The sequence below is a fragment of the Rhinatrema bivittatum genome, chromosome 2, assembly GCF_901001135.1.
Source record: "Rhinatrema bivittatum chromosome 2, aRhiBiv1.1, whole genome shotgun sequence".
In the NCBI taxonomy this organism is placed as follows: Eukaryota; Metazoa; Chordata; class Amphibia; order Gymnophiona; family Rhinatrematidae; genus Rhinatrema; species Rhinatrema bivittatum.
In genome coordinates this window covers 729,740,036-729,764,769 of record NC_042616.1, presented here as the reverse complement: position 1 = coordinate 729,764,769, position 24,734 = coordinate 729,740,036, and the positions used below count along the sequence as shown (strand labels likewise).

At 45.1% G+C, this 24,734-nt stretch overlaps 1 long non-coding RNA gene across 1 annotated transcript in view; it reads left to right on the top strand.

The window, feature by feature from the left end:
- The window catches only part of LOC115085623, a 66,960-nt gene extending 48,843 nt beyond the window's left edge, over positions 1-18,117 (top strand). The window contains exons 2-4 of the long non-coding RNA XR_003854907.1: positions 16,086-16,146; positions 17,144-17,208; positions 17,356-18,117. This is a non-coding gene — a long non-coding RNA (uncharacterized LOC115085623). The remainder of the gene's footprint in view (positions 1-16,085; positions 16,147-17,143; positions 17,209-17,355) is intronic.
- The last annotated feature ends 6,617 nt before the right edge of the window (positions 18,118-24,734 follow it).

The window sequence follows — 24,734 nt, the reverse complement described above, 5'->3', positions numbered from 1 at the left end:
TTCCATATTAGGAGCTACTACCCAAGAAAGAGATCTAGGCGTCATAGTGGATAACACATTGAAATCATCGGTTCAGTGTGCTGCGGCAGTCAAAAATGCAAACAGAATGTTGGGAATTCTTAGAAAGGGAATGGTGAATAAAACAGAAAATGTCATAATGCCTCTGTATCGCTCCATGGTGAGACTGCACCTTGAGTACTGGGTACAACTCTGGTTGCCCATCTCAAAAAAGATATAGATGCACTGGAGAAGGTTCAGAGAAGGGCAATCAAAATGATAAAGGGGATGGAATGTCTCCCCTGTGAGGAAAGACTAAAGAGTTTAGGACTTTCCAGCTTGGAGAAGAGTCGGCTGAGGGGGGATATGATAGAGGTGTTTAAAATCATGAGAGGTCTACAACGGGTTAATGTGAATTAGTTATTTACTCTTTCGGATAATAGAAAGTCTAGGGGAAACTCCTTGAAGTTAGCTTGTGGCACATTTAAAAATAATTGGAGAAAGTTCTTTTTCACTCAACGCACAATTAAACTCTGGAATTTGTTGCCAGAGGATGTGGTTAGTGCAGTTAGTATAGCTGTATTTAAAAAAGGATTGTATAAGTTCTTGGAGGAGAAGTCAATTACCGGCTATTAATTAAGTTGACTTAGAGAAAAGCCACTGCTATTATTAGCAACAGTAGCATGGGGTAGACTTAGGGTTTGGGTACTTACCAGGTTCTTATGGCCTGGATTGGCCACTACTGGAAACAGGATGCTGGGCTTGATGGACCCTTGGTTTGACCCAGTATGGCATGTTCTTATGTTCTTAAGGTATTTTTAATTTCATTTGAATATTTACCAAACTGAGCAGTAGATAAAGATAATGATTTTTCCATATTAATAAGCAAAGTCCATACATCAGCTAAAGTAACTTTCTGAGGATCTAAAGTCTCAATAGTTAAACTTCCAGATTGTAAAGTGGGACTTGGCTCAAAGGAGCCATCTTCCCTTAAATCAGACCAAGGCCTGACTGAATTGCTCTGCGACAGCGTGGATTGATGTAACTGTGTTATGAACGTTCCTTACAAAGGCTCTGGCAGGCAGGAGCCTCCAGAGGAAAGTCATCTCGATGCAAGGCCAAGAACAGACTGACGGAGCAGCCCTTTATAGGGCTGAAGCAGGAAGTCTCAATGAAGGTGGGGCCAGCACACTTCCTGTGCCTGGCCCTTTAAATTCTGTAGAGAGACGCGTGCCGGCGCCTAAGGAGAGCAGCAGGGAGCTGTGCAAGACCGCGGAGAGTGGCCTGCACCGTCGTCATCGCACACAGTCGCCAAAGAAGCAGGGCAGGGTCTAAGGAGCAGGCCCTGACGTCGGCAGCGGCTCCAGCCGCTGCGGGGAGCCCCGGGGGCGGCTCAAGCCGCCGGGCCAGCCCGGGGATGCGGCCTTAGCGCCGCGAAGATGGAAGGCAGCGTCGGGGCGGTCCCAGCCCCGAAGAAGGCAGGAAAGTCCGCGGCTCCGGCCGCGGTGAAGAGGACGATGCAGGGCGGCCTCCGGGCCACAGAAGGAACTACAGTCCGCGGCTTCGGCCACGTGGGAAGGCCCGACAGCGGCGTCCTGCCGCGTCGGGTGAAGATGCGTGAGGTGAGTGACCCTGCTTGTGGGGAAACCCGCGGGCAGGAACGTTCATAAGAAACTGGTTAGGACTCTAGGGAGCCAAAAGAAAAAGAAATTTCAGGTATAGTACTCCTTGTAATCTGACTCACTAGGTGCTCCTCATATAGATCCTTTGGTCCTCTCACAACAGGCTGTCCAGGAAACGATGTTATAAACTTTGTTTTTCTCTTTCTACCCATAAAATCAGGCATATAAGAGGTAGTAAAAAACCGCTATAAGGGGTGCACCCCTTTGGCATGCGGCTTTGGCTGTGCGCCGCAGCCTTGGTGCTTTTATTGGGTCCTCAGGCCCCGGAAGATGACATCATCAGGGGGCGGGACTCACTGGAGCACAACAGGGTACAGAGGTTTCTCACAGGACAAGCAGGATGGTAGTCCTCACATGTAGGTGACATCACAGGATGGAGCCCAGTCACGGAACACTTTTGTCAAAGTTTCCAGAACTTTGACTGGCCCCTATTGGGCATGGCCAGTATGGCAGCAACCCTGAAGCCAGCAGGGGTCCTCCTTCAGTCTTCTTTTTTCCACGCAGCAGTAGCCTCGCGGTTAAGGAGCTCTGCAGAGATTCCTTTTAGTAATTCCGTGAGGAATTTTCCTCACGGAATTACTAAAAGTTCATTTGACCCACAGGGGTCCCTCCTTTATCTTTTTCAAGCCGCAGTACTCCGGTAAGTTTTTACCTGTTCTCCGTTGATTAACGTCGAATTTGGCCCTCGCGGCCTACTGGCCATCGACTGTATCGCGGTTCAATTTTTTCCATGGCCATGGCGTCGGGGTTCTGTCGGTGCCCGGATTGTAATCGCACCATGACCATCACAGACCCCCATAAAGTCCGTGTAATGTGTCTTGGATGAGAGCACAATATCTTGAACTGCACCAAATGTGCCCTAATGACACGAAAAGGTTGCAAGGCAGAATGGAGAAGATGTAACTTCTCTTCCATGCTCAAAGCTCGACTCCATCCATTGCATGAACGTCGTCAGAACTGGCTCCCTCAACTTCACGCCAGCATCGGCCACCGGCCGGTGACTGTCTGGCATCGATGACATCTCGGCCTTCGACGCCCTCTACTCCTCCTCAGGACCGAGGGGATCGCAGAGACAAACATCGACATCGAAAGTCTTGGACCATCGAGGGAGCGAAATCATCATCCGAGCCACCGTCGAAGAAAACCCATCCAGAAAAGGCACCGACCTTTTCGGCAACCGGGTCACCGAGGCAAACCTCACCCAACAGGGCATCGGGAGCCGCGACTCCACCTTTAACGATTGTCCCTCTGTCTATGCTTCTGTCTCCTTCTTCTGTTCCGGAGCTGGGGCTGCTTGCTCCAGGTCTCTGAGAAGAACTGGAACAGATGGTTCAGGAGGCCATGGACAAGGCGATGCAACAATTCCAGGTTCCTCCGGCACCAACATCGATACCGATTGTGAAACCGACCACTGACCCGATTCCGGCAGCATTGGCACCGCTGCTCTCCAGGATGGAAGCGCTCATTGCCACTTTTCCACCAATGGACCCCAGGTCTCTGATGACTCCAGTGCTCTCCCCGCTTACTCTGTCATCGGGAGGAGAAACACCGTTCCGCATCCCTCCATTGGGAGTTCTACCTCAGCCATCGATGCCGATACGTCCATCGTCACCGGTCCAACCATCGGTGCTGATACGCCCGTCGGCACCACCGAGCCATCCATCGATGCCCTCGATGCCTGTGCCGGTGCCTTCAATGCCTTCATCGATGCTTCCAATTATTCCTTCGATTCCTTCAGAGCCTAGACCAGGACCCTCTGCTATCCCACCACCCCGTCCTCCTCTAGTTCCAAGAGGGGCAGGTGCTGATCCCTATGATACCTGGACTGATGATTGCTCCCCAGTCACCAATGATTTGCCTTCACCACCTTCACCCACTGAAAGTAGAAAACATTCTACTCCAGAGGACCTTTCCTTTATAAATTTTGTGAAGGAAATATCTGAATTGGTTCCCTTCCAATTATAGACTGAACAGGATGATAGACATCAGATGATGGAGTTGCTACAATTCCTGTATTCTCCCAAGGAAATAACCTCCATCTCTATCCACCAGGTTCTTCTGGATCTCCTCAAGAAGAACTGGGAACATCCTGGCTCCATTGCTCCAGTCCACAGAAAAGCTGACACTACCTATTTGGTGCAGTCAGCTCCGGGTTTTCAGAAACCTCAATTGGATCACCAATCTGTAGTGGTAGAATCTGCACAGAAAAGAGCAAAGAGATCAAAGCCTCACACTTCTTTTCCCCCTGGCAAGGAACAGAAGTTTCTAGATGCCATTGGTCGCCGTGTCTTCCAAGGATCAATGCTCATCTCCCGAATTCCCACTTATCAGCTCTATATGACCCTAAATAATAGGGTAATTTTTAAGCAGATACAAGATTTGACAGACTCCCTGCCTCAGCAATTTCAAGATCAGCTCCAAACCCTAGTAAACAAGGGTTTTGAGGCAGGTAAGCATGAGATCAGATCATCTTACGATATCTTTGACACTGCTACTAGGGTATCTGCAGCCACTATTTCGGCAAGGAGATGGGCCTGGCTCAAGTCTTCCGACCTTGCCCTGAGGTATAAGACAGGTTATCCGACCTACCCTGTGTAGGAGATAATCTGTTTGGCAAACAGATTCAACGGAGGGTGGCGGAACTTAAGGACCATCATGAGACCCTAAGACAGCTCTCTCTGATACCTTCTGACTACTCTTCAAAACAGCCCTTCCAAAAGGACACTAAGAAGTCCTTTTGGAAGGGCTGTTCTTCCGCCCAAGAAGTCCTACCTGCCACCAATCAGATCCCGCTCTACGAGACCTTTTCAAAAAGCCCAGTCTCGTCAGACACAGAAACAAAAACCGCAAGCAGCTCCTCAACCAGGTCCTGCTTCAGGTTTTTTACTTCTACCTAGAGAGCAGCAGCCAGCTTCCATTGTCTCACATACCAGTGGGAGGTCGACTGTGCCACTTCAACAACATATGTCACTCAATCACCTCAGACCAATGGCTACTGGTGATAATTGCTCAAGGTTACTATCTGAACTTTCTCTCCATGCTACCGGACTCCCCACCTCTACCGACGTGGAGAACATCTGATCATTCCATCCTTCTGGATCAGGAGGTCTCCCTCCTTCTCCAATCCAAGGCAATAGAACCCATACCCTACTCTCAGCACGGCCTAGGATTCTATTCCCGGTACTTTCTAATCCCCAAAAAATCGGGAGGCGTTCGTCCTATTCTGGACCTACGGGCCCACAACAAGTACCTCCAGCGAGAGAACTTCAAGATGGTAACCTTAGGCTCACTTCTTCCTCTTCTACAAAGAGGAGACTGGCTCTGCTCTTTGGACCTCCAGGACGCATACACTCATATTGCAATAACTCCATCTCATCGCAAATACCTGAGGTTTCAAGTAGGCCCCAAGCACTATCAGTACCGATTGCTTCCATTCGGCCTAGTGTCTGTGCCATGAGTCTTCACAATATGCCTCATAGTAGTTGCAGCCTTCCTCAGGACTCAAGGTGTTCACGTCTACCCCTACCTAGATGATTGGTTAATCAGGGCTCCCACTCAGCAAGCTGCTCTGTCGTCCCTCAATCTAACCTTACACACTATAATTTCATTAAGATTTCTCGTCAATTATGACAAATCCTACTTAGTCCCATCTCAAACTTTGTCGTTCATTGGGGCAGACTTGGACACCTTGCAGGCAAAGGCTTTTCTGCCTTGACAGCAAGCTCTCACCCTCATGTCTCTTGCACACCAGCTGCAGTCTCAGCACTCCGTGACTGCATGCCACTTTCTGATCCTCCTGGGACACACGGCGTCCTCAGTTCAGGTCACACCAATGGCCCGTTTGGCCATGAGAGTCATGCAGTGGATAAGTCTCAATGGACTCAAAGCATTCAGCCCCTGTCGACCATTGTCCATATAACCGACTTACTCCGTCAGTCTCTTGCCTGGTGGAAAAATCAGATCAATCTCCTCCAAGGCTTGCCCTTTCAGGCTCCAGACCCTCAATTAACTCTCACCATCGATGCTTCCAATCTCAGCTGGGGAGCCCATGTGGCCAATCTGCAGACACAAGGATCTTGGTCTCCAGAGGAAGCCAAACACCAAATACATTTCCTGGAGCTTCGAGCAATCAGATATGCTCTCAGGGCATTTCAGGATCACCTCTTAAATCAAGTTATCCTGATCTAGACGGACAACCAGGTGGCCATGTAGTACATCAACAAACAGGGAGGCATGGGCTCCTTCCTTGTGTGTCAGGAAGCTGCACAGATATGGGCGTAAGCTCTCTCCCATTTGATATACCTCAGGGCCACCTACTTGCCAGGAGTGGACAATGTGTTGGCAGACAAGCTGAGTCGCATCTTTCAACCACACGAGTGGTCTTTCAACCCCTCCGTAGCGAACTCCATCTTCCAACAATGGGGATATCCTCAGATAGACCTCTGTGTCTCCTCAAAACCGCAAGGTAGAGAACTTCTGCTCTCAGCCCAGAGACGCATTCTCCCTCTCGTGGGCAACCGGTCTACTTTATGCATTCCCTCCACTTCCTATTCTCTCGAAGACTCTCATGAAGTTACGTCAGGACAAGGGAACCATGATCCTCATAGCACCTCACTGGCCACGCCAAGTGTGGTTTCCAATACTTCAGGATCTCTCCATTCGCAGGCACATTCCCTTAAGAAAGGACCCGCTTCTGATCACTCAAAATGACGGGTGCCTCCGCCACCCCAATCTTCAAGCCTTGTCCCTGACGGCATGGATGTTGAAAGGTTAATTCTTCAGCCAGTTAACTTTCTGACCCAGTTTTACGTGTCCTGAATGCTTCACAGAAGCCTTCCATGAGAAAATCTTACTCTTACAAATGGAACAGGTTTAGGCCATGGTGCTCTTCTCAGTCCCTTGACCCTTTTACCTGTCTAATCACAAAGTTTTTGGACTATCTCTGGCACTTCTCAGAGTCAGGTCTCAAAACTTATTCCATCAGAATGCATGTCAGTGCGGTAGCCACCTTCCATAAAGGTATCGGGGATGTATCCATATCAGTACAACCCCTTGTAACACGTTTTCTGAAGGGCTTGCTTCACCTCAAGCCACCACTGCATCCGACCCCTTCTTGGGACCTTAATCTGGTTTTGGGTCGGCTCATGAAACCACCATTCGAGCCTCTTCAATCCTGTGATCTTCGCTATCTCACATGGAACGTGATTTTCCTTCTGGCAATCACTTCGGCTCGCAGAGTTAGTGAATTACAGGCTCTAGTTACCTATTCGCCTTACACTAAACTTCTGCAGGACCGGGCAGTACTCCGCACTCACCCTAAATTTTTGCCTAAGGTAGTTTCGGACTTTCATCTCAATCAATCCATTATACTACCTACCTTTTTTCCCAGGCCCCATTCCAATCCAGGAGAGCAGGCTCTGCATACCCTTGACTGCAAATGGGCTGTAGCGTTCTACCTAGACCATTCAGCTGCCCACAGTAAAAGCTTGTCTCTTTCCATCCTTTCAAATTAGGGCAACCTGTGGGTAAACAGACTGTCTCCTCCTGGTTGGCGGTTGCATATCCTTTTGCTATCAGCAAGCAGGCATTCCACTTCAAAACCGTGTTAAAGCACACTCTGTGAGGGCCATGGCGACTTCAGTAGCACACCTACGATCAGTGCCGCTTCCTGACATATGCAGGGCTGCCACCTGGAGTTCTCTCCATACTTTTACAGCCCACTATTGCTTGGACAAAGCCAGAAGACAAGATTCCATCTTCGACCAATCTGCCCTGCGTAACCTATTTACAACTTGACGTACCAACTAGGGATGTGAATCGTTTATCTGACGATTGAAAATATTGTCCGATATTTTCAATATCGTCAGATATCGGGGGGTCCCCGATAGCGATAGGAAACCCCACGATTAATTTAGTGGGTTTTCTTATCGTTATGGAGGGGGTGGCGGGAAGAAAGGACACAACCTAAAAACACAACCTGACCCTTTAAAATGAGTTTGTTAGTATCCCCCCACCCTCCGGACCCCCCCCCCCCCAAATTTTTAAATACCTGGTGGTCCAGCGGGGGTCCCGGGAGCATTCTCCCGCTCTCGGGCTGTCGGCTGCCACTAATCAAAATGGCGCCGATGGCCCTTAGCTCTTAGCATGTGACAGGGGCTATCGGTGCCATTGGTCAGCTCCTGTCGCATGGTAGGTGCACTGGATGGCCCGCACCATTTTTAAAGATGGCGTCGGCCATCCATTGCTCCTACCATGTGACAGGGACCGGCCAATGGCACAGATACCCTGTCACATGCAAAGGGCGATCGGCACCATTTTGTTTACTGGCAGCCGACGGCCCAAGCGTGGGAGAATGCTCCCGGGATCCCCACTGGAACACCAGGTATTTAAAAATTGGGGGGGGGGGGGTCCGAAGGGTGCGGGGATACTAACAAACTCATTTTAAAGAGTTGGCTGTATTTTTTGGTTATCGGCTCAGGCACAGCCCATAAAAAAAACCCAATCGGACTGCAAGATAAAAATGTCACGATGTGAATCGGAACCGGAATCCGAACCGATACCGGTTCCGATTCACATCTCTAGTACCAACACCCTTCCGCCTGCCCGTTAGGGTTCAGGATGCCCTCGGCCAAATTCCACCCCAGTTGTTGTGCCTGTTGCACGTCTTGGGTACATTTGGTGCATACTCGGACATCCTCAGCTCGGTACTCACCCATATGTGAGGACTACCATCCTGCTTGTCCTGTGAGAAAGCAAATGTTGCTTACCTGTAACAGGTGTTCTCACAGGACAGCAGGATGTTAGTCCTCAAGAAACCCCCCCGCCGCCCCATGGTGTTGGGTTCGTAATGTTTTCTTATTTTATATTCGGCACTACCTGTAGCTTTTTAACAAGACTGAAAGGGGACCCCTGCTGGCTGCAGGGTTGGTACCATGCTGGGCATGCCCAGTAGGGGCCAATCAAAGTTCTGGAAACTTTGAAAAAAGTGTTCCGTGATTGGGCTCCATCCTGTGATGTAACCCATATGTGAGGACTTACATCCTGCTGTCCTGTGAGAATACCTGTTACAGGGAAGCAACATTTGGTGTTTTGGCGCTTCCTGATGGCTCCTTCAATTAGCAGTCCTCTTGCTACTTTCCCCGTTGGGAGAGTCCTCTCTCTAGATGGCCTACAAATCTTTCCACCGCAGCCTTGGTGCTCTTATCGGGTCCTCAGGCCCCGGAAGATGACATCATGAGGGGGCGGGACTCACCGGAGCACAACGGGGTACAGGTGTTTTGGCGCTTCCTGATGGCTCCTCCAATTAGCAGTCCTCTTGCTACTCTCCCCATTGGGAGAATCCTCTCTCTAGATGGCCTCTGCACACATTTCTTTTTTTAATGCATGTTGGGGCGTTTTTTTGTTTAATGTTTTTTTTGTTTAATGTTTATTTTGTTTTGTAAACTAAAGAAAACAAACATTAAAAAAACTAAATTTGTGGAAAAAGACACCCTATTCATGAAATTAAAAACAAAGCAAAATGTTTACCCTTGTGCACCCCTAGTGCTAAGGACTGTGTTAACTGTGCCATATACGTATATAACCCTTTGAACAGTACAATAGTTTTAGCTTTAAATTGTTCATAAAGACATAAATGTGTAAAAGTCATTGATCTGCTAGTCACATTTCTTAATTGTCAAGGTGTGGTATGTAAAAGGTACAAGATATCTCAATGATGCATGAAGTTACTATAGTTACATATGCCTGGCAGTTGGCAATTTAGTAGGTTTTTTAGTTGTTGCCATTGCACTTGTATGGCCGTATGGCCGGTGCCATTTTGCAATACGGCAATACGGTCATACGGCCGGCGCCATTTTGCCATACGGCAACGAGTGCAGGAAGTCGCTCCCGGACTCCCGCTGGACTTTTGACAAGTCTTGTGGGGATCAGGAGGCCCCCCCAAGCTGGCCAAAAGTCCCTGGGGGTCCAGCAGGGGTCCGGGAGCGATCTCCTGTGCTCGTGACATCGGGGGACAGGAACCAAAATGGCGCCGGCGCCATTTCTATTAACGCAGCCGTGGCCCGAGAGTGGAAGATCACACCGGGACCCCCCACTGGACCCCAGGTAATTTAAAACATTTTGGGGGGGTTCGGGAGGGTGGGGGATTTATTTTAAAGGGTCGGGGTGGGTTTTAGGGTTGTTTTAGTGTGCCGGTTTTCCCGCCCTCCCCTGATTTACAATTTAAACGATTTTTAAAAAAACAAAACCGCGACGATCAGATTCCCTCCGCCCCCAGCCAAAATCGATCGTTAAGACGATCGATCACACGATTCACATCTCCAATATATATATAGATAGATAGATAGATAGATATATGTAAGCTATATAAGCTATTATATAGCTTATATTATATATATATATATATATATAAGCTGTAATAAAGATTTGTGGTACTTATTTAATATGCATTGTTATGGGTGGGCTTGATGGACCCTTGGTCTGACCCAGTATGGCATTTTCTTATGTTCTTATGTTCTTATATATATATATGATATATTGCTTCCTGTTAAAAAGGCTTTCATTCATTTCAGTCAGCCATTTGCAATATGTCTAATCATACTCAGTCTGGAGTGGTTAGACTAAAGCCCTCTTGGTTGATGATAACAGCACATTTGATCATATGATTCATGTTATACAGAGCAGAATGTCATACAGTCTTCAGATTTATTTATACATTTGCCTGGCTGGCAATGTATTATCTAAAATGGTGACACAGCTTATGGCTTGGTATTTACAAAATGAATCCAAGTTACTATACAAGATTCTGTCACATAGGAAATATAGTAGAGTACTGGAATTCAACACCCTACCCTAATGCAAAAAGACAATAAAGCATCCATTCTACCTTTTCTCATCCTGAGAGAAAACAACAGAAAGCAAAACCTTTATACCCCTATAATTAACATGCAGTGATTGAGTAAATCAATAAGATTAATGTTTTAATAGTAAAGCTTGAAAAATCCATTTCAGCTGAGTATAAGCCACCAAAACTAAATAAAAACAGTTGCCTTGCTGATTGATTATAAGAAGCATTCTGTCCTATTGATTAACACACATTCCACAAATTAAGCTAAATTGATCATTTTCATATAGCACAGTAACTATTTTCCCAGCCTGGAAAATTCTATATTTTGTTGCTAGTGAAATTCCTATGTGCCTTTTTTAGTCAAATTGTGATATTTCATTTTTGACCAAAATATTTTCCAAAAAATATATATATATATATTTCCAGATATGTACCAGAAGTCACAGAAAATATTTGAATTAGGTAGAGGGCTTGGTTTGCATAAAAGCTCAGTAGAAGCCTAATGATCTTCATTTCCTCTCCTGATCAGAGTTCAATATTCTATCTTTTTTTGTTTGTATCCATACCTCCTGGATTCCTTAGACATATTTAATTCTGCCTCAGGCAGTAATGGTTGCTGAACTTGGTACCATCATTGCTGAATTCCATTCAGAGGAAGATTTGTTTGTACTTGTAAGCTTTTTTCCCTGAATTTTTGCACTCTCTTGCTAGGGAAATGAGTGGGGGAAAAATGTGACTCAATTTGTTCATTCGGTTTCTTTTGCTCAGTGATTCATGTTGTTTGATTTGGGGGCCAAAGCAATTATTTGTTTCATAGTGTCAAGTGATTATTCATTTTCCATTAAAGTGAATGGGGGAAACAATGAACCCATTTCGGATGAAACATTTGTGGTTTTCTATTTAAGTTTATGATACTTGAAAGCAGACATCATCAGCACAGGATAGACACCAAGAGTGGAGCCATCAGCAACAACAAGTATCATCTACTAGATAAGGGAGCACTGACTGATGTGCTGCAAATGCGCAGTAGAGAGCAGCTGTACCGTGCATGTGCGGGCGAGCACGTCGGCCAGAGCGGAGCGTGCCCGAAAAAAAAAAATGGCGCTGGGTCCTTAGAAGCAGGAGCAGCGGCGGCAATGAGCAGGAGCGGCAGCGGCGGCAACGAGCAGGAGTGGGAGGAGCAGTAGCCGCAGCGGCGGCGACAAGCAGGAGCGGGAGGAGCAGTAGCGGCGGCGATGCGCGCGAGGGAGGGAGGGACACCCCCCCCCCCCCCGTCTGCCGGTTGTGGATGAGCTGAAAGGGGAGGGGATTGAGAGAGGGGGAGTGAGTGAGGGGAGGGTGAGAGTGAGGAGAGAGTGAGCTGAGGGGAGGGGGGAGGGAGGAGAGAGGGAGGAGAGGTGAGGGGAGGGGGGAGGGAGGAGAGGTGAGGGTGAGGGAGGTGAGAGGGAGGGGAGGGGGGAAGGTGAGAGGGAGGGAGAATAGAGGGGGGAGGTGAGAGGGAGGGAGGGAGGAGAGAGGTGAGGGGAGGGGGAAGGGAGACTAGAGGGGGGAGGGGAGAGGGGGAGGGAGTGGGAAGGAAATGAACCGAAAATTATTTTTTAAATGTAGCCCGTTGTTACGGGCTTAACGGCTAGTAAGAATATAAAAACAAAGAAATGTCATGTTGGTTCATACCAAGGTCCATCAAACCCATCCTTTCTCTGACAGTGGCCAGTCCAGGCTGCAAGTACCTGGCAGATCCTATGAAGATGACCTATTTCCTGTTACTTGCTCTCTGGGAATGGGATAGCATTAGCTTTCTTTAGTCTACTTGGCCAATAATATTTTATGGACACTTCCTTCAGGAATTAGTCCATCCTCTTTTCAACCACACTATGCTAGTCACTTTGATCACATCCTCTGGCAACAGATTCTATAGTTTTATTGTCCGCTGAGTAAAAAAGTACTTTCTCCATTTTGTTTTACATCTGCTGATTGTTAGTCTCATGGAGTTTCCCCTTGTTTTAATATTATTTGATAGGGTAAATAGCCATCCTGTTCTACCCCACTCATGATTTTATAAACTTCTATCATGTCCCCTCTAAGCCATCCTTTTTCCAAGCTGAAGAGATGTAACCTGCATAACCTCTTATTATAGGGGAGCCCCTTTCTCATTTCTGTTGCCCTCTTCTAGTTCTGCTTTGTCTTTTTTGAGATGGAGCAACCAAAACTGCATAGGTGTGGTCACATCATGGATCAATACAAAAGCAATATGATATTTTACGTTTTATTCTCCATTCATTTTCAGCTTATTCCTAACATTCTATTTGCCTTTTTGACTTTCAGCACACATCGAGCTGAGGATTTCAATGCATTGTCACAAGAACTTCACGGTCCTTTTCCTGGATGGAAACTCCAAATACAGAGCCCAGCATTGTGTACCTATAGTTAAGATTATTTTTCCCTATGTGCATCACTTTATATTTTTCCACATTAAATTTCATCTGCCATTCAGTTTATTTATTTATTGTATTTATTCAGATTTATATTCCACTTTTGGACACTTCAAAGCTTGCCCTGTCTACTAGCTTCATAAGGTCCTTCGGACTGGGCCACAGTGTAGGGCCGGGTCCCAGGTGTTGGGATCCGACCACTGAGCCGGGGCCTGGATCTGGGCCAAGGCTCCAGCATCAGGACCTGTCTTCTGTTTCAGGCCCCGGCATCGGGCCCAGGCCCAGGCTGAGGTCCCAGTATCAGGATCCGACATCAGGATCTGACTTCAGGGTTGGGCCCTGGCTTCAGGCCTGAATCCTAGCCAAGGCCCCAGCTTCAAGATTCTGACTCTGGATTGGGCCACTTTATTGGGCCTGTGCCTGGGCCACGACATTGGATTCATGACAGATCAGATAAGTGGGAGCCGAAAAGTTTCCCAGCCCTGGCAAAATTTTTAGGGTCTTGGCCAAGTTCCCGGTGATGTGCCCAGACTTAGGCCAAGACTGCAGTGTTGTGCTCAGGCATACGGGAGGCCCCTGCTTTGGGCCTCTTCCTATTCCCTAGGTGAGGCCCCAGCATCGGGCCTAGGCCTAGGCACAATGGTTGACGTTTTTGGTTTGTTTGCTTTCAAAACAAAACATGAAAGCCAACAAAATTTTATTGGATTTTCAATTGGTTTGTTTTGAGAACAAAATTAAATAAAATAGGAAATGTTGTTGTTATTTCCTATTTCGTTACTCCCAAGTGCACATTCCTTCTTAGCACCATGGATGATCTCTTGTTACAGTCTCCCTCTGTATGTGCATGAGTCTCTATTACCAAGCATGGGATGCATTCATCCTCCAGGCTTGGATAACTGAAGATCCAAGGTGGTCAGAGTATCTTTGGGCAGGAAAACCCGTCCAACACAGGTAAAAAAAGGTAAAATGCAGTCTCAGTACAGACAATCCAAAAATACTCTCTCTCCAGATTCCGATTAAGTGCCTTCACTAGGTTTCAAGTTGATCTTACTCATGGTTCTCACTGTGCTTCTTCTTCGCACTCTCTCTTTCTCGAATCCCATGATGGAAAGAATTCTAATGGAACACACAGCTGTCAATGTTCCTGTCTCCAGGCAGGAAGGGGGACCAAAACTCTTCCTGATGAGCATCCAACAAAAGGTATCTCTTCCCCATAATAGATTCAAACACCAGAAGGACACAGTTGTGAGTCACCAGCATTCCTCTCTTCCTGCAATGGTCACAGAGGGGCAGGACTTCCCTACCCATGGCCCCCCAGAAGAGGTTTCCCCAAGACCTCTCCCTGAGCAAACACTCTGGGGTCTTGCAGTTTTCTTACAAAAGTTGCAAAAATTCCCTCAAAAACAACCCAGAACAAACCACCCAACACCTAAAGAGTCGGTTACAGAAGATAAGTCCTCAAACTGGACTCATTTGGTCTGTAATCCAAGGATTACAGACCAAATGAAGCCCGAGCCCTCAGGCCACAAAAAACTAAACAGAGGAAAAATTCTCGAGAATTCCTCCAAACTTCTATACCAAACTATACTGCCCCCACAGCTCACAGGAGGGGCTGTATATGAATGGTGCCTCCCCCTAATTACCAATCAGTACTACTCTAACTAAAAGGAGTTACCAAGGCCTTTAAGGTAATGAGTACAGGGGCCATTTCACGTTTATTTGCAAATGCTGTAAAATGAAAAACTATTGCATGAAAGGGAACTGCTTATATATAGGCCACCAACATAGTTGTGTTTTACGGTTAAGCCTCTTTATCATTATCACCTCTTTGATTCATGCTGTCTGTTATTCAAATTTTTCAAATATGCAATTAAAAACTTATCTGTGACTATTTAAAATATGCTATGCATCAATGCTTTGGTTGTATCCAGGAAGTGTTACCCTACACAGGCCTCATTTTGAAGACGTCCTTATTCCTCAGGGAATGTATATGCTCTTATCTCTACCACTGTCATACAGCATTATCAGTGATGTCGGTGAGTCAACAACCAACAAGGACTGAACTACACAGTCTGGGTAAACAAATAAGCATGGGGGTAGCTTGCTTGTTGCGGCGGTTACTACCCTAAACCAATTAAGCCTGATACTTCACTTTGAATGCATATACAGCATTGCTCTCTGCTTTAACAGCAGGGGGAAATATAGAAAAAAGGATTTACATTCAGACAACATCCAACAAGGCATTGATCTGTGCAGTCTGGGTAAATAAGCATCTGGGTAACTTGCTTGATGCGGCAGTTACTACCCTTAACCATTAAGCCTTATGCTTCACCTTTGATGCAACTCCAACATTACTCTCTGCATCAATAGCAGGGGTGGCAGTAAATTTGAATCAAACAGTTACAAACAAGGGCCCTGAACTTGGTGGTCATTGAAACAGATAAGTATGGGAAAATAAGTGTGGGAGATTGCTGGGCAGACTGAATGGGCCATTTGGTCTTTTTCTGCCGTCATTTCTATGTTTCTATGTCAACAGGAGCTCTCTCTTTTAGAGGGCAGAAGCAGTCTAAGCGAGAACCAATTTACAATGTGGTTAATGTTACCGAAGCCAACCAATCAGAAAACAGTAGAAACGAAAGAAATGTTCTAAAACTCCAAAAGGTTTAAAATAAGGTGTGCCATTCTATTTCTTCATTTAATCCACTCAGTGTTATGGTATTTAGCATGTAAATCCAATATTGTTCTTTAAAATTCAGTTTGGAGCTTGTGTTGGCACCCTATATGAGTGGCAATATTCGTTCGATGAGTGTCCACTTTAAATCTTCAAAAGAATGACAAAAGTCTATGCAGTGTTGGATCTTTGGAGTGCTCATTTCTCTGGTGTATAAGCAGTTTCTGTGTTCTATGAGTCAAACTCCGGTCTTTTAGTCTGAACTATATATGTCTTTTCACATGGACATATAATCATATATATCACATAATCAGACATACAATATGTAGATGTTCTATGTTTGATAGTAAATAGAGTTAATAAATGTATCCATTCAGTACCCGTTATTTTGTTTGTGCAAAAGTCATAGCGTTAAAATGGGGTATGTGTGAACGTATCTTGTTGTGTCCCCTCTGCAGGTATGGGAAACACCGCATGCACCAACTTGTCACTGCACATTCTGGGTGATAGTTTTGAATGGTATATATTCTTTCACTTAGCAGAGTGTTTTGTTTTTTTTACCAGTATTGTCACAAAGTTAAACATGATATCTTTCTATAATGTTTTATGCAAAATTACTGTTTATTTGCTGATTTTAACAGATTGAAAATAAAACAGTGAGTGTGGCATATGCAAAAGTTTGGACACCATTCCAGTTACTTGATTACTAATTTATTTTTATAAAGTTTTTAATTAGGGCCAAAATGTTGATTGACTTTTTAGACCTTCAATTAGTCAGGTGAAGACAATTCTACGGTTGAACAAATATTCTGACACTTTTAACTTTTCAGGTTGTGATTGTTGTTTTGTCTACTTTCAATTTACCATGGCTCCTTTAAGGATCTATCTAACCTTTTGAAAATGAAGATAATTCACTCTTACAAAGCAGGGAAAGGCTATAAAAAATCTTTAAATGCTTCCAGCTAGCTGTCAGAAACATTGTTCAGAAATGGAAGTTGCAGTATATAGGGACTGATGTAAAAAGATCTGTGCTGATTTTTCTACGTGGAGTTTTTAGGCACGCGTGGCAAAAACCAGTGGAAGCACAGGATGTAATAATGGGTGTGCATGCTAATTAGATACGAATTAAGTTAGTTTTTTTTAATATTACTTCAATTGCTAAACAAAAAATTTTCCAGTGAATCCATTTTGCAAGTTTTGGTTGTTTGCACAAGTACATATGTTATAATATAGCATTTCTACCAATATCATTATAAGTTATTGAATCCTTGTATTCCATCTTTGATTCATTTTTTTATTTATATACAGTATGTTGTTGAAGTTGTCCATTAATGATTGACATTTGATCATTAAATATCAACTACAGTAATATGTTTACTGATACCCCCATTCAGAGGTATTTCTTTTCATTTTTTATTTTTCATTAATATCCATTATTTATTATTTATTATTTTTCATGCTTTGACCTATTATTATACATAATTTTTTGTAGTAATATATTTTTTACACCTTCCAGACCATATGATGCTTCTCTATATACTGCATCCGAGTAATCAAGAATTTTAATTTGATGAAACAGAGGTAATGTCCATATACACTCATAAGACAATATTGTTGTTACATATTTTCTGTTTTCACTTTTCATGTTACCATTATCCATGTCTATGTTATTTGTTTTTATGATTTGTTTTATTTATTAGTATTTATGTATCCGTTTATTTGTTGTAGCCCCTGATGCAGCCCCTTTGAGAGAGGGCGAAACTCGGCCTGAGTCGGGCGTTTTAAAGATTTTAATGTTAATGAAGAGAATCTAACAAGATTCCTAGAGGATTCAACAATAGAATATTACGAAACTGCCACTTTAATGGTATCCTTTATAGTTGAAAAAGACCTCAACGAGATAATGAAACGGTATTTTAAAAATATTCAGAACCAGTTTCATGGGGCACAAATATGTGTGTTCCCAGATTATGCACCTATTACTCAGAACAGGAGACGCGAGTTTCTTGTAATGAGACCTCAAGTAATAGAATTGGGTTTTTCTTATGTTTTAAAATACCCTTGTAAGTGTATTGTAAAGTCTGCGAAAGATATATATGCTTTCCAATACCCTGAACAGTTAAAATCTTTTCTCAACGCCAGAAGGGTAATAGTTCTCTCTGTAGTTAAGCCTTAACTTGGAACAATAATAAAAATGTGGGTACCTTTAGCTACGTAAAGCTTATTACATGCAAAGTATGTTTGTTAATTTTGAACTTCCTTAAATTTCTGTCCCCGATGGCACTTTGTTTCTTTAATGGTGAAATGCAATATGTAATTTAGAAGGTAAAATAGAATTGTTACAGCGTTTTGTAAATGAATGTATGGTAGAAATATTGCATTTTTCTTTTCTGTAAGTAAGTTAACACTTGCTGTAATTATGAAAATTAGAAAAATAAAATTAAAATAAAATTAAAAAAAAAAAAAAGATTTTAATTCTCCAATAAAGAATAAAAAATTTGGACATTTTGGCTTCTAATTCTTATCCTGTCGCCTCCAGGTGCTAAAAAGCCACATTAAAAAACCAGTGCTAACCCAATCTCCCTGCCAGCACGGCTTCCTGCATTGCTATTAGCATGCACTTGCGCAGAAAAACTGCAGGTCTGTATGCACACTTGTACGTGCTTTTTTCCCACATACATTACCTTATTACATAACCATATAGGGCTTTGCATAGGAAAACAGCATATACAAACACGTATAGGCATGCACAAACGTGCGGCAGCTTCAGCGCACTTTATTACATCGGCCCCATTGTATAGTTATAAACAAACAGTTCCATTTTCATTTTATCAGCACAAAGCATTTTGTTCCAAAATGTTTCAGGAATATCAAGGCTTTGTTTTATTTTGCATAGTCTAGACAATGCCTTTTGTGATGAGGTCATAGAAAAGGATTGCTTTGAAAACTTTCCCATGCAGATCATTGTTGTGTAAGCAATGCTGTACTGTGATCCTGTGGACTATTACTCCAATGCAGGGCTGGCGGAAGCACTAGCGGGCCGTTACAGTAAGGAGCGGTAGGAAGAGCTGCTTTAGTGCCGGGCGCACCCGCGTTTGCCGCACACACAGTCCGGCTCACCTACCGCTCGATACTGTATTTAAATAGCTTGCAAATGCAAGTCACGTCCAAGAAGCGTCCGTGAAGCGTTAGGCCCGCGCAACCCATTTTACTGTATAGGCGCTTTATACAGCGCCTATACAGTATCCTGGGTGAGCTGGTACCTGTCATTTCAAATGTCATTTCAAATGACATTTGAAATGACAGGCACCAGGAAGTGGATCCCAACTTTAACCAAAGAAAACCTAAAATCCCCTCCTCCCGAAGCGACTCGACATGTAAAATATGTGAATAAGTGTAACTAACTTACTTTTTGTTTCTTTTTCAGCCTTTCAGCCTTCTCTGCCGTCCTCCGGAGGGGGCAGCCGGCGGCAAAAGTGGCTTCCAGCGGCCCCCGCCGGCCCCCGCGGCCCCTGCATGCCCGTAGTGCATGAGCGCTCAAGCCAATGAAAGCACATGGACGGGCATGTGTGACGTATGCCGTGACGTCACGCACGCGCGTTCATGTGCTTTCATTGGCTTGAGTGCCCGTGCACTACGGGCGTGCGGGGACCGCTTTTGCCACTTTCGCCGCTGGCTGCCCCCTCCGGAGGACGGCAGAGAAGGCTGAAAGGGCTGAAAAAGAAACAAAAAGTAAGTTGGTAGATGTCGAGTCGCTTCAGGAGGAGGGGATTTTAGGTTTTCAATATTTTACATGTCCAGTCTCTTCGGGAGAAGGGGATTTTAGGTTTTCAATATTTTGCATGTCCAGTCTCTTCGGGAGGAGGGGATTTTAGGTTTTCAATATTTTACATGTCCAGGAAGTTCTCTGCTCTTGCTTCTTCTTCTTGCAAAAATTCATACCCGCTGAGGACAATTATGGAATTGGAGGCAAGGAGTTACTAGCCATCAAGTTAGCACTTGAGGAGTGACGACAGTGGTTGGAAGGTATGTAATACCGGATTACAATATATATATATATGGACCATAAAAACTTGGAGCATCTCCACCAAACACAGCGTCGGAACGCCCGTCAGGCTAGATGGCCCCTATTTTTCTCATGTTTTGACTTGGAGATATGATGCCGCCCCACTTCTAAAAACACTTGGGCAGATGCTCTTTCCTGATCCTTCGAGATTGAAGTTACGCCTGATCCTCCCCATCACGTAATAGATCTAACTCAAATTATTTGGCTTCCTCTGTGACCGTTCTCCCAGGAAAGATGCCCCCTAGTCCTTCTATTATTTGAAAGTGTAAATAACGGATTCACATCTATTCGTTCAAGACCTCTCATGATCTTAAAGACCTCTATCATATCCCCCCTCAACCATCTCTTCTCCAAGCTGAATAGCCCTAACCTCTTTAGCCTTTCCTTATAGGGAAGCTGTTCCATCCCCTTTATCATTTTGGTTGCCCTTCTCTGTACCTTCTCCATTGGAACTATATCTTTTTTTAGATGCAGTGACCAGAATTGTACCACCGCCTACCATTCACAGGTCAAGCGGAACGGATCAATCATACCCTGAAAATCTTCTTGAGGTCCTACACTAATGAGTGCCAAAATGATTGGGTGATTCTTTTCCCATGGGCAGAGTTTTTGCATAATTCCCACATCAGCCCTGCCACAGGAGCCTCACACCCAGATAGTGTATGGAACGCAGCCCTTACCTCCGCTACCAGTACCGTTGTCTGTGCCTTCTCCGGGAGCTCAAATAACCATGCAAGAACTCCATCTCTTTTACATGTTTAGGATTCCAGTTTGGAGAAGGGACAGCTGGGGGGGAGATTTGATAGCAGTCTATAAAATAATGAATGGATTGGAATGGATAAACATGACTCAGTTGTTTACTTTTCAAAAACTGCAAAAACTAGGGGACATTCAATGAAGTTACTAGGTGATACATTTAAAACAAATTGGAGAAAATATTATTTAACTCAATGCATAATTAAAATCTCAAATTAATTCCCGGAGGATGTGGTTAAAGCTGTGAGTGTGGCTGGGTTTAAAAAAAGGTTTAGACAAGATACTGGAAGAAAAATCCTTATACCATTATTAAAGTGGACTTGGGGAAATCCACTGCTTTTATGGCCAAGTCCTTAAGCAGCTTTTTCTGAATTGTCAAAAAGACTTATGGGTAAAACCACAGGACGGCTTCTATGGACAAGTCCCAAAGCAAGTAACATCAAGCAGCATTGTCTAGGTTATCTTAGAGAGCTCACCCAATAGAAATGTTGCTAGTAACAATTTATGGGTTTGACAGATCCCACATAGTAGGCTTGTGGTGGCATGGATTATAAACTGGTTGACAGACAGGAGACAATGTGTAATGGTAAATGGAACCTACTCGGAAGAGAGATTGGTGTTAAATGGAGTTCAACAGGGATCTGTTTTGTGACTTGTTCTGTTAAATATCTTTGTGAGTGACATTGCGGATGGAATAGAAGTTAAAGTTTGTCTGTTTGCGGATAATACTAAGATCTGCAACAGAGTAGACATGCACGAAGGAGTAGAGAGAATGAAGAGTGATTTAAGAAAGCTTGAAGAGTGATTGAAGATTTGGCATCTGGGATCCAATGTCAAGAAATACAGAGTCATGCATCTGGCGTATGGTAATACAAAAGAACTGTATATGATGGGGGGGGGGGGGGGGGGGGGGAATGAAAGACTGATGCGCAAGAATAAAAAAAGGGATCTTGGGTTAAGTGTCTGGTGATCTGAAGGTGATGAAACAATGTGACAAGGCAATAGCTAAAGCCAGATGAATGCTGAGCTGCACAGAGAAAGGTTTAACCAGTAAGAAAAAAGAGGTGATAATGCCCTTGTACAGGTCCTTGGTGAGGTCTCAACTGGAGTACTGTGTTCAGTTCTGGAGATCCAAATATATATACAATCAAACACTACTTATTTATTTATTTATTTATTTACTATATTTATATATCATTGTTCTGAAAAGACTATCACATCAGTTTACAATGTGTACAATCGTGCATAACCAAACAATAGATAAAAGACATAAAATGAAGAATACAAGATAAAATATAGAGACAGTATGGAGATGGTCCAGAGAAGGGCAAACAAAATGGTGTGGGGTCTGTATTGGAAGATCTATGAGGATAGGCTGAAGGATCTGGATATGTTGTGTACCCTGGAAGAGTGGAGGTGCGGGGGAGATATGATACAGACCTTCAGAAAGCTGAAAGGTTCTAATGATGCACGAACTTCGAACCTTTCTCGTTGGAAAGAAAACAATAGAATTAGGGATCACAAAATTAAACTCCAGGGGGAACAACTCAAAACCAACATGAGGAAATGTTGGTTTTGAGTTGTCCCTTATTGCGTGTGATACCAGGATGGGGGTGGAGTTGGGGCGGAGTTGGCCCCGGAAGAAGAGGAGTTGGGGCATCACCGGGGCCGACTCCAAGACGACGGCGCGCACAGTGAAAAGGTAAGTGCCTTTTCGCTGCCTATTTCGCTCCCAATAGCTACACCTACTAAGGTGGCGCTATTGGGTGCGAAACCGGCAGCGATCACACCGCGATGGTGCGATCGCTGCCAGCTAGCACAGGCCAGCCCCCCATTTCGGCCCCCCCCCGCCCCTCATCTTCTAAAGTATCACAGGCCTGTGATACTTTAGAAAATGAGGCCCTTAGTGATTTTGCAATAAAATGGAGATTTAGGGGTAGATTTTCAAACCGCGCGATTTGGCGTACTTTTGCTGGCGCATCAGGCGCAAGCAAAAGTACGCGGGATTTTAGTAGATACGCGCGTTGCCGCGCGTATCCGCTAAAATCCTGGATCGGCGCGCGCAAGGCTATCAATTCCGTATAGCCGGCACGCGCCGAGCCGCGCAGTCTACCCCCGTTCCCTCCGAGGCCGCTCCGAAATCGGAGCGGCCTCGGAGGGAACTTTCTTTTGCCCTCCCCTCACCTTCCCCTCCCTTCCCCTACCTAACCCACCCGCCCGGCCCTGTCTAAACCCCCCCCCCTTACCTTTGTCGGGGGATTTACGCCTCCCGGAGGGAGACGTAAATCCCCGCGCGCCAGCAGGCCGCTAGCGCGCCGGGACGCACTCTGGGGGCATGGTCGCGCCCTCCGGGCCCGCCCCCAGAACGCTCCCGACACGCCCCAAAAACGCCGCGCGGTTCGGGCCCGCTCCCCGACACGCCCCCCTCCGAAAACCCCGGGACTTACGCGAGTCCCGGGGCTCTGCACGTGCCGGTAGGCCTATGTAAAATAAGCTCACCGGCGCGCAGGGCCCTGCTCGCCTAAATCCGCCCAGATTTGGGCGGATTTAGGCGAGCAGGGCTCTTAAAATCCGCCCCTTAGTGTTTGACTGTATGAGTTGTCTGGCAGCGTTTTTTGGAATTTATACCCCTGAAGCAGGGTTAATGAGAGCACAAAACGTGATCTCGTTGGACTTTCACCTTATGGATTGTGTCTTGGGCCATCAATCGAGAATGGACCTTCTTTGAAATGCTGGATTAACTAAAAGTGAAACCTTTTTCTTTATAGGCCAGGAAAGGAAAGTAGTGTTTGATTGTATATACATTTGGAAAATGATAAAAATAAAGAATTAATGTGCAAATCTTTGATGTTTTTAATATAGTATCAAATACCTATGATTGTATGGTTACTAGCAAACAAAGACTTGAAATTTACAGCTAGAAGTTATAATTTCTTAACCCTTTGTCTAGTGATGATGTGCAAAGCCTGAACCTTTCGTTTCAGGCTTCGTTTTTGGCCTGCCACAGGAAATATTTGTTTGGGATTCGTTGTCCCTGAAACAGGATGAATGCACATCCCTAGTGTATGATGGTCCTTATTTATAGCGTGAACTGATATATTTTAAAAAATAACACCATAAATAGGTAAAAGAAATTCTATGACATCTTGAATGCTTTTGGTTATTGTTTTTTAATATTAATTACCATCCTCATCTATAATAAACAAAAAAAGTTTTATTCCAAAACTTTAACTACATAAAAAGTCAGGGCTAATGTCAGAGCATAGAGGAGGGCATATGAAGGAAACTGGAGGACAATGCTGGCAGACACAAAACTATCCACATCAGCAGGCCATCACATGGACTCTTCAAGCAGGATGGGTCCACCACTCCTCCATCTGGCCAGTACAGGCACTCATCAGGCAGGACAGGCTCACCATACCTCCATCTGGCCAGCACAGGGAATCTTCAAGCAGGACAAACCCACCACTCCTCCATCTAACCAGGTCAGGGACTCTTCAGGCAGGACAGGCCCACCATTCCTCCATTGGCCAGCACAGGGACTCTTGAAGCAAGAAAGTCCTACCACTCTTCCTGACCAGTACAGGAACTCTTCAGGCAGGACAGGCCCACCACTCCTCCATTCCATTGGTCAGCACAGGGACTCTTCAAGCAGGAAAGTCCCACCACTCTTCCTGACCAGTGCAGGGACTCTTCATACAGGGCAACCCTCTTCCAGCCAGAAGAGTCCATCTGGCTGGCAGAGGGACTCTTCAGACAGGGCAAGCTCACCGCTCTTCCATTTGGCCAGCACAAGGACTTTATAGCCAGGATAGTCTGGCTCTTTCGGACGTTTCAGCACTCACTGTACAGTGATGTTATCTTCACCTGTCTCAAGTTGTTTTCCCTCTCTGAGGCATTTTGCTGGCTGGAGGTGGCATGTCAACTCATCTCGGAACCCTGGCACGTACTGAGAGCCAGGAACTGCTACAAGCAGTGATGGACTCTTGTGATGACAGCAATGGAATAGGGACAGCCTCTGGAATATGCTGGATGACCTACATTAATACAGCATTGAGATTATTGACTGCTGTAGCAAGGGTATTGTAGCTCTGGGTAATGGCCATAGATTGCCCATATATGGTCTACCTGAGCCCTCCTCATTCTAACCATTTCTGCCTGCACATGGTTCAGCTGTAGTCCATGCTTTCTTTCAATTAATTGCAATGTTGCATGCATCTATGTGTCCTGCACTGTTGGTGCTATTGGGAATAGGGCTACAGGTTGCTGAAGTCTCAGCTCAGGC